The sequence below is a fragment of the Pelodiscus sinensis genome, chromosome 8 (assembly GCF_049634645.1).
Source record: "Pelodiscus sinensis isolate JC-2024 chromosome 8, ASM4963464v1, whole genome shotgun sequence".
NCBI classification, from domain to species: Eukaryota; Metazoa; Chordata; order Testudines; family Trionychidae; genus Pelodiscus; species Pelodiscus sinensis.
In genome coordinates, this window is record NC_134718.1 from 52,674,438 (window position 1) to 52,684,255 (window position 9,818).

Genomic DNA, 9,818 nt, shown 5'->3' on the forward strand with positions numbered 1-9,818 from the left:
TTAAATCAAGAACAAATCATGCCAAACCAGTTTGATTTTTTTCTTTGACTGGGTAACTGTTTTAGTGGACAGGGGAAATGCAGTAGATATAATATACTTGGACTTCAGCAAGGCTTTTGACACAGTCCCACATTTGCTGATAAATAAGCTGGGCTTAACAGAATTATTATTAAGCTAATAGGTAAGAGGTTACACATCTGTAAACAAGAGTAACTATTAGTGGAATGATGTCAGATTGGAGGGAAGTATCAAGTGGGGTTCCACAAGGATCTTTTCTGTGTCTGGTGTTGTTTAATATCTTTATTAATTACCTGGATATAGGCATACAGAGCATACTGATCAAGTCTGCAGATAATACAAGTTAGAATGGAGTTGCCAACACTTTGAAAAATAGAGCTAAAATTCAAAGGAATCTTGATAAATTGGATAACTGGAATATAGACAACAAAATGAAATTCAACAAAAAACAAATATAAGGAATGAAATTTAGGGAAGAAAACCCAAATGCACAAATATAAAATGGGGAGGGAAATGACTTGGCACTGCTGAGAAGGATCTGGGAGCTGTGGTGGACGACAGCCTGAGAAGGATCTGGGAACTGTGGTGGACCAGAGCCTGAATATGACTCAGCAATGCAATGTAATTGCAAAAAAAGCAAATATTTTTTTTCGTTTCATTAACAGAGGCATAGCATGCAAGCCATAGGAGGTGATAGTACTGCTCTAATCAGCACTAGTTAGGCCTCAGGTGGAGCACCATGTCAAGTTTTGGTCACCAATGTATAGAAAAGATGTAAAGAAACTGGAAAGGATCCAGAGTCGAGCAACCAAAGAGATGGAATGCAAGCCATATGAGCAACGGCTGAAGGAACTGAATATGTTTAGTTTGGAAAAGAGGAAATTAGGGGGAGACATGATAGCAGTTTTCAAATACTTGAAAGGCTGCCATAAAAAAGGAGAAAAGTTATTTTTCTTTTGCCATAGAGAGAACAGGACAAGAGGCAATGGGTTCAAACTACAGCATAGCAGATTTAGATTAAAGTGAAGGAAAAAAATTCCTAACTGCTAGAACAGCAGGACAATGGAATAGACTATCTTGGGAGGTTATGGAAGCTTATTCACTGGAAATTTTCAAAAGGAGGCTGGATAGCCATCTGGAGCTTAGATACAACAAATCCTGCATCTTGGCAGGAGGATTCTTTCTCACCCCATGATTCTGTGTTTATATATAAGATCAGAATTTGGCCCCACAGGAATGTTTTCCTGATGGACAAGGGATTGTCATATTCCACTACTCCTGGTTACTATTAACAGGCCAAATTCTGCTTTCAGTGACATGTGAGGTGTTGCATCCATGTCCCAAAGAGTATTATTTATTCAGAGGGTGTCACCTATACAAATACCCAGGGCTCGACAAATAATGTAATTTACTTGCCCGTGGAGAGTAGATTACAAACCAGAAGAGCCGGCGCATGCACAGAACGCAGAACCGTGTGAAACTGCTCAGCTGGCGGGTGGGGTTTGCCACCACTTGGCGAGCCCTGCAAATACCCATCATATTGATGAGAGAATGGACATTTTTAAATATTGAAGTATTGCAAAGTATTTTTAGAGTGTTGTACATAAGGGAAGGATTTATCTTCATAACACAACATGGCCTTTTTATATAGCCTTGAAATTCTTTCTACAAGAGAGAAGCCTATTTTGGTTGTTTATCATAGCAGCACTATTAGGATACATCTACATTGCGGAGCTATTTCAGGATACCAGAAGTATCACAAAATAGCTATTCTGCATCTATTGAAGCAGCCTGTTATTTCAAAATAACAGGCAGCTTATTCTGATATCCTGGAAACCCTTGTTCCACGGGGATTAAGGGGCATTTTGGAATAGTGAGTTATTTCAAAATTTGGTGCTGTGTAGACAGCTCCAACGTACAAAATAAGCAATTTTGAAATACACTTGAAATAAGCTATGCAATTTGCCACACCCTTAGCTGGCAATGTACTAATACTTGATTCCACTTTGTAAGTGAAAATCCTTTACCAATCAAACCTATGGGAAGTGTTGCTATTTTTATGAGGTCATGACTCCAGCCTCCAGCCTATATTTGCTTGATTGTGACACAACTCTTGAAAGAAGTATATCAAGTGGAACCACCACGTGTTTTATATTGGAGGAAAAGCAAATCCTGTTTCTCAAGAATCTTTTTTCACTAGTTTTGTTTGGCTCTTTACCAAAGCTGTAGGAGGTAGAATTGTTCAATATCCATTTCAGATGTCCTATGATGAGATAATGATGAATATCGTCGGCCTATCAGATGAAGAATGACAAGAGAAGGAAATATACAGATGTGCTCATCATATAGACAATTACATAAAACAGTAAACAGAAGTGTTCTGAGGTATGTAAGGCTATGTATACACTACAGAGGGGTTTTTTTTGAAAAATGGCCGTTTTTCCAAAAAAAACTCACAGAGCATCCACAGCTCAAGTGCATTTTTGCACAAAAAAATCAAAAGAACAGAGGGATTTTTCTGGCATAGGTATTCCTCATTCTACGAGGAAGAATGCCTTTTGCAAAAGAGCTCTTTCACAAAAAGGTGTGTGTGGACAGGTAAGAGGGTTTTTTTGTGCATAAAGAGGAAAAAGAAAAAAGCACACGTGCCCTGCAGTCTAGACATAGCCTAAGTAGAAAAGCAGAATAAATTACTTGTTGATATCCCTATTTTCCTTATTGAACAATAAAAATTAATCCATTATAGAGGCTTTTTTTGGTTTATGAATAAAAAGACACATTTATATGAAAAACCTTAATCTTGTATATATTTTACAAGTCTTCTATCATCAACATTTTACAACAACTGGACAATAATATAAACTTATAAAATAATTCATGTGCAATCAGATATTACAGAGAAGCTAATAAATGGAACTGTATTTAATATAATTCACTTTGGAGAGCTCTAATACAAAATGGCAATGTATCTGTTGAATGAATTTTAGTTTTATATTCTTTTCTAGGCCATGTAATGTAGTAATGATATGTAAAGCATTTTAAGAGAAAAGCTCTAACAATTTATTTTTAAGTCCATACTTAAGAAAAAAAAACCCACACGAGCAAAGAATGGGAAGAAAGCTGAAATTTGATAGTTTTATTTTACATTTGGCTTCACTGTTCTTACCTTTTAGACTTTTTAGCGCACTGAAATAATTGAAAATTATATTTTGCCTGATATCATTAAAAATATATTACCCTTCCACTCATATTATCATTACAGGGTATTCTTACCTCACTCCCATTAATGTCACAAAGGTTTTGCAGCCTTCCAAAGATGTCAGCAAAAGGGAATTACCAACGTGTTCTCTGCTGACGATTTATAAAGAAATAAACCAGTACTTAAATATTATATCCACATCAGTTCCTCATGACTAATGTTATTACAATTCATACCAAAGGAATTAGTAATGAATACCCACTTAGTGTGAATTGTTGCCAACTACATACTTAACTTGTAATGCTACTGAGACACAGATATAATTTTTGTATTTGTTACTGTATACAATATAATTTGGAGGGCTAGCTGGTCTAAATTTAATTATATATGGCATATGTTAAAGGGCATGGAAGATATATAATTATGGGTTAAATGTTCTGTCAAATATTATCAGTTGATGTTACAAATACAACTTTTTACTTACCAGCTTTTAGTTTAGCATATTTCACTTGCAGTATCTATGGCCCAAAGGAACTGATAGAAATGTTTAATTGAGATTTGTAATAATCAGGAAACTGCTACTATCACCAATAATAAAAACAATGATGCCTTACTATTCATTTCATCCTAAAAGGAGATATAAGTATTTTTCATAACACTCACATCACATAGGCAACAATGCTATTTACAGAATAGTGCATGCATACTTCTTTTTCATCATAGTGACAAATTTCTCTAGAGGATTTAATAGTTTTAGAAAAAAATTGTTCATTGTCCCAATTTTTGGTGATGTTTTGTTGTTATATTGCTTTTTGATTGTGCACTGCAGAGAGTTAAATGGGCACAGTACAAAAAATTTGCTTTAATTATATCTCTGCCCTGTGTTAATACTACAGTCTCTCAACTGGGAAATCTTTTTTTTTTTAAGTATTTTTATTTACATCTTCCAAGAAACAGGAACATTTAAATTAGTGGAAGTAACAGTGAGTAAAAAATGAAGGAAATTTCAAAAACATTTTTAAAAGGTTTCTAATGAGACTTGCCTGCTGGTCCTAAAATATGTATTTGCAACTGAAATGTGTGAATAGAGGGCTCCTGGTGAAGAATGGCCTGCCTTTATATAGGTAGGCTTTTGTCAAGTGGATAGGGAAATTTAAAGTGCTTCTCCCCAATGCCCCCATATGCTCAAACTGTGCATTTGTTGCCCTGCCAATCTCTAATAAAAGTAGATAATAATTAATTCCTATAGCCATTTTCATCCCTAAATCCCAAAAGCACTTTACCAAGGAGACCAGCCTCATAATCCCTGTTTTACAGATGGGAAACTGTTGCACAGGGCAATGATGTGATTTGCATAAGATCTCCCAGGAATCCAATGACAGAGGTGGGAGTAGAACCCAGAACGCCTGAGTAACAGGCTAGTTCTTATCCACTAGATACTACTGTCCCAGTAGGGTATTCTGTGGTGAGTACAGTCTGTTCCTGACCAGTGGTAGCTCATAAGGCTTCTCTAGTAGGAGAGGAACACACTGGGAAGTAAAGGGAGAAGGCAGTGAAGAACCTAGGTCTAGATGGAGGCAATTCACTTGGGATCATGGTTTGAGGATAAATCTGAATTAGAAATATTTTTGCATGTTTTAAAATTCACATTAGTGTACTAGTGTGAAAACAGAGTAGAAAATAGAATGCAAACTGACAGGCCTGATCCATTCAGAGTCTAGCCTGTTTCTCCGCAGAAGCTTGGTATGGGGGAGTCACTACTGCCTTAGCGGTGGGAGTTTTGTACAAAACAGTGGAGGAGCTAATCTATCGCAGATGGGCAATAAGGCCAGACTTTGTGTGGCAGAGAAGATTGTGATCTGAGTTGGAGGGGAGCTGGGTTATTGCATAACCTCATCCTCTGCAACACAGCCTAGGCTTGAAACAGGGACACTTCAATTCTGTGTCCACCTTAATTTTCTGTCCTAACAACTAGTTTCATCTCCTCCAGCAAGCAAAGTAGAGTTCAAATTGTACTGTTCTCTGGGTCCCTTTTCACTGTACAAAGACACCTAGCAACTCCTCAGGTGGGTCTGATAGGGTATGTCTACACTACTCCCTTAGTTCGAACTAGGGGGGGTAATGTAGTCATACGGAGTTGCAAATGAAGCCCGGGATTTGAATTTCCCGGGCTTCATTTGCATAAAGCCGGCCGGCGCCATTTTTAAATGCCGGCTAGATCGGACCCCGTGCCACGTGGCTACACGCGGCACGGACTAGCTAGTTCGGATTAGGCTTCCTATCCAAACTAGCTGTACGCCTCGTGGAACGAGGTATACAGCTAGTTCGGATTAGGAAGCCTAATCCGAACTAGCTAGTCCGTGCCACGTGTAGCCGCACGGCACGGGGTCTGACCTAGCCGGCATTTAAAAATGGCGCCGGCCGGCTTTATGCAAATGAAGCCCAGGAAATTCAAATCCCGGGCTTCATTTACAACTCCGTATGACTACATTACCCCCCCTAGTTCGAACTAGGGGGGTAGTATAGACATACCCATAGGTAGGAGCTGCAGTGAAAAGAAAGAACAGGCAGGTGGGTTAAAAATAAAGATTTTCCTGGCCAAACCCTTTGGATTATTTTGAACCTCAAGTCTTGGGGCAGGTTGATGCACAAGGCATTCACAAAATGTTTGCCTTCTACAAGCCAGCCTTCCCTCAGCAGTAGAATAAAGAGACTACACTGAGAGAGTGTAGAGTTATACAAAGGAATGAACAATTTTCCAGAATACTGTGACAAATCTGATAAAGCAGAATTTACCCAATATCCTGTATAACATGTCATGGCTGCTGTGCTGAAAAGAGAACCCCATCAATTATTATAACAGATTTGATTAAGAAAATAGCAGCACAGGGACAAATAATGGGAATTTAGAGGCGCATATAAGTATTTTATTGAGGCAGCTTATAGGCTTTGAGAGACAAAAGATTTATGGAGATAAATACACAGATGTGTAGCAGGATATTAAAATAGAAGGCAGCATAGATGTTTTGAAACAAAACAAATCTGTTGCTTTTTCACAGGCAGCTGGAAAAGGAAGGGAAGTGACATTTCAAAGATTTTAATGCTGTGTACCTAATGAAATTGAGAGCTGTACTTGAAAGATCAGCTGTGTTTTAGGGTTTTAAAGGCCAGAAGTTGGAGATGCCCAGGTGAAACAGAGAAACAGAGACAGTGTGAGAAACTTGATGGGCATATGGCTCCAATATTCCAGGCTTACTCTGTAGGGAGCTAATAAACTTTCTAGAATAAAATACCTGACTCTTTGGAGTAAAGTGACATTGTCACCAGGATTACAAATGATCTTCAGATACCTCTGCCAAAGTACAGTGTAGTTACAATACACCCTTTCCCAAGAGTGCTCCTAGAAGAGACACTACTCATAACTCCGGTCATCTGAAGAAGTGGGCTGTGCCCAAAAAGCTTATGATACCATCTACATCTTTTGTTAGTCTATAAAGTGCTACCAGATCATTTGTTGTTTTTTTGTGTAACAGACTAACTCAGCTACCCCCTGAAGCTACTAAACCCTGGCTTTTTACATGGCTGGGGGAGGTCAGATTCCCACAAGGGATTTCAGTCCTCTCAAGGGAGGAAATCATAGTAGGAAAGTGATTAGGTGCAGCTGAAATTGTTATGTTTATACTTGCACATGGTGCACAAAACTTTTGTTGTTCACAGGTGCTTAATAAACCACCCCCCATGAAGGAGAAAGTTTTTGCTACAGCAAGTGAAAGTGTGAATGTTGCTTTGAGTGCTCTGCTACACAACAATCAAAACTCTTTATAGGGGGTGGAAGTATTTTGTTGACAAAAGTGCAGCCAGACAGCGTTCACAAATGCTGACTCTTAGTGAGAGGGTCGTCTCAACACAGTTTTGTCACTAAAAAGTGTGTAGTATAGACATATCCTAATTAGGCTCAAAATTGTCTAAGAGACTGGACTATTATAGTAGAGAAGAGAAAGGAGTTATGATAGACAATTTTAGAGGTAAAAGTGCTGATTTATTTATGTTTGTATTTGTTTATGAGTGAGGATTTATGAGTCAGAAAGGGGATGTGCTTAGCGACTGCAAGGTTTGGATTTATGTATAAATTATGTAAGAAATGGAATAATTATTGTTTTGAATAGCTTTGAAGTCCCAGCAAGGTGTGTTTGTTTGCATTTGTTACAATATAGTTCCCTGCAAACTCCTTCTTTAGCTTCTCAGATTCTGGTCCTGTTCCATTGATTCATAACGATGCTAACATAGCCTCTCTGTTATTGCCTCATAAGTAAAGGTGAGTTATTGGCTAAAATAATACTCCAAAGAAGAGGCAAGAAGTATCCAGCTCAACAATATTTTTTGGAGGCAGAGTGCGGAGTAGATTAAGAATTTATAAGAATTATACCTCACATCCTAGTTTTTTCAGATTTGAAATTGTGCTTGGTAGGAACTTATAAGTGCTGTTTAATGAAACGTGTTTATCCTTTCAGAATAAGCCTTAGTCTCAGTCAGGGCGCTGACAGAAGATTAAAATTGCTGCATCTCATTTTGTTATAAATGCATAAACAACTTCAAGATGGCTCTGTTTTATTTATATGTGAATATAATTGTACTGTACTTTATCATTTTAATAAGAAGCTGAAGCTGAGAATGCTGTTGTCTCCTCCAAAAAAAAAAAAAGCAACAGAAAAACCCTCCAACCAAACATAAAAAGTACCCGTTTTTTAAAAAAATATTTAACAGTCCAGTCACTCCAATGTTGAGGATGTATGATGTCTAGTAGTGAATGGGAATTTGGCATAATAAATTCATTAGAGACTAGAAGAAAATATCAATCATATAGGAACTTTAAGTAGCAATGCTTTTTACAATAACTACAGACACATGCATAATTCATAGATCATAAGGCAAGAAGGGATCATTGAGATGCTGTAGTGTTATCCCTGTGTAAAGTTGGATTTAAGAGTTCCTTCTATTAATTCCTGTTAGACTGCAGTGATGTGGTAGCCCACTCCAGCAGGGAGAGCGTTATAAGCAGGCCAGAGGGGGGTTTGTGCAAACCTGGCCAATCAGGGCAGGAAGCAGTCAGACAGTACCAGTTTGGGCCCTATAAGAGGCTGCTGAGTTAAGGGGAGCTCACTCTTGCTCTATCCAGGAAGAACTGGCTCCTGATGGAGGGAGCAGCACCCAAGATAAGTAGCGCTGGGCAGGATATCAGCACAGCATGAGCACTAGGGTTTATTTTTCAAAAGATCTGCATCCCTTACCCAGGATCTTTCGACAAAGGGTTTATTTTTCAAAAGATCTGCATCTAGACTGCCAGTTGGGGTTTTTTTTTCCCGAAAAAGCTCCAGTTCCAATAGTCACAGCTGTTTCTTTTAAATATAGAAATTTCAAAATTGTTACATGGGCATATGCCTTTCAATTTGATATCCTGGTATGATAGGCAATGAAGAATGCTGTGACCAGTGTGGGGTGAGTGCAAGCAGCATTGGAACACAGGTTCAGTAAAGGGTAGGAGGATGTAATTCTATACTTGTTATACTAATCAAAAGCCAAACAACTTTGAAAAGTGAGCCTAGAGAGAGGAGAGTTTTCTACTGACATCTGTCCCCTAAACCTAGCATCCTGTTTGTCGATATTAGGGATATTAAATCTCGTTAAATTGCTCCCTCCATCTGCAGGCAGGGGCTGCTTTGGCATCCTGATGAGAGCAGCCTTTGCTTGTGGGGCTCCTGTGCCTGCTGTGGGCTGAGGCTGTGCTGGAGCGGCCCCCCTGCCTGTGGCAGGAGGGGAGTTGCTCCAGTCCCACTGGTTAACCTTAACTAGTAAGCCTCACCCATTCAGGGTGAACTTTACCAATTAACCCTTCACATCCCTAGTACATATATCAATACTATTCATGGAAACATAATTTCATTGTATTTATGCATAAAAAGTGTTTTGGGGGGGTGTATGGGGTTTAGCAAGTCTACTTAAGTACAGAGGGAATGTCCTACTTTTAATTTTTCAGATACTACATGCCCATCCTACTCTCAACCTTTTCTTTCTTTTTATTAATAAACCTTTAGATTTTATATTCTAAAGGACTGGCATAGCATGCCCTTTTGGGTAAGATCTAAGGTATAAATTGACCTGGGACTGTGGCCGGCCCTTTGGGGCTGGGAGAACGTGTTTGGAGTTGGTGAGATCGGTATAAGAATGCCCATTTTCATGACTGAAAATATACAATGTAATAATATTGATAATTGATATGATGATTAATAATAGCATAAATTAAACATTGTACTCACACACTTTACTTAATGGGACTTCTGCTGCTGCATCTTCTCACACATTTCTCTCAAGTTTACATAATAGCTGGTCAAATTCAGCTTCATGCATGCATTCAGGCTGTCTTCTGTCAATCTTGAGTGCAAAGTACCTTTGATGTGATTTAACTGAGAGCAAGCCTGCTCACACATATGGGTGGAGCCAAAAACTGAAAGTAAGGCCAAGCTGACATTCTGCATGGTGTTGTATGTAACAGGAAGTTCTTTCCAAGTTTGCAGAATTAGATTATCATCGCGCTTCAATTTCT

General features: G+C 38.5%; 1 long non-coding RNA gene across 2 annotated transcripts in view; it reads right to left on the reverse strand.

Moving 5' to 3' along the window:
- LOC142830431 (uncharacterized) overlaps positions 1 to 5,300 on the reverse strand; it is a 92,825-nt gene extending 87,525 nt beyond the window's left edge. For both annotated transcript variants that reach the window (XR_012905663.1, XR_012905664.1), the window contains exon 1: positions 3,292 to 5,300. This is a non-coding gene — a long non-coding RNA (uncharacterized LOC142830431). The remainder of the gene's footprint in view (positions 1 to 3,291) is intronic.
- Between the last annotated feature and the right edge of the window lie 4,518 nt (positions 5,301 to 9,818).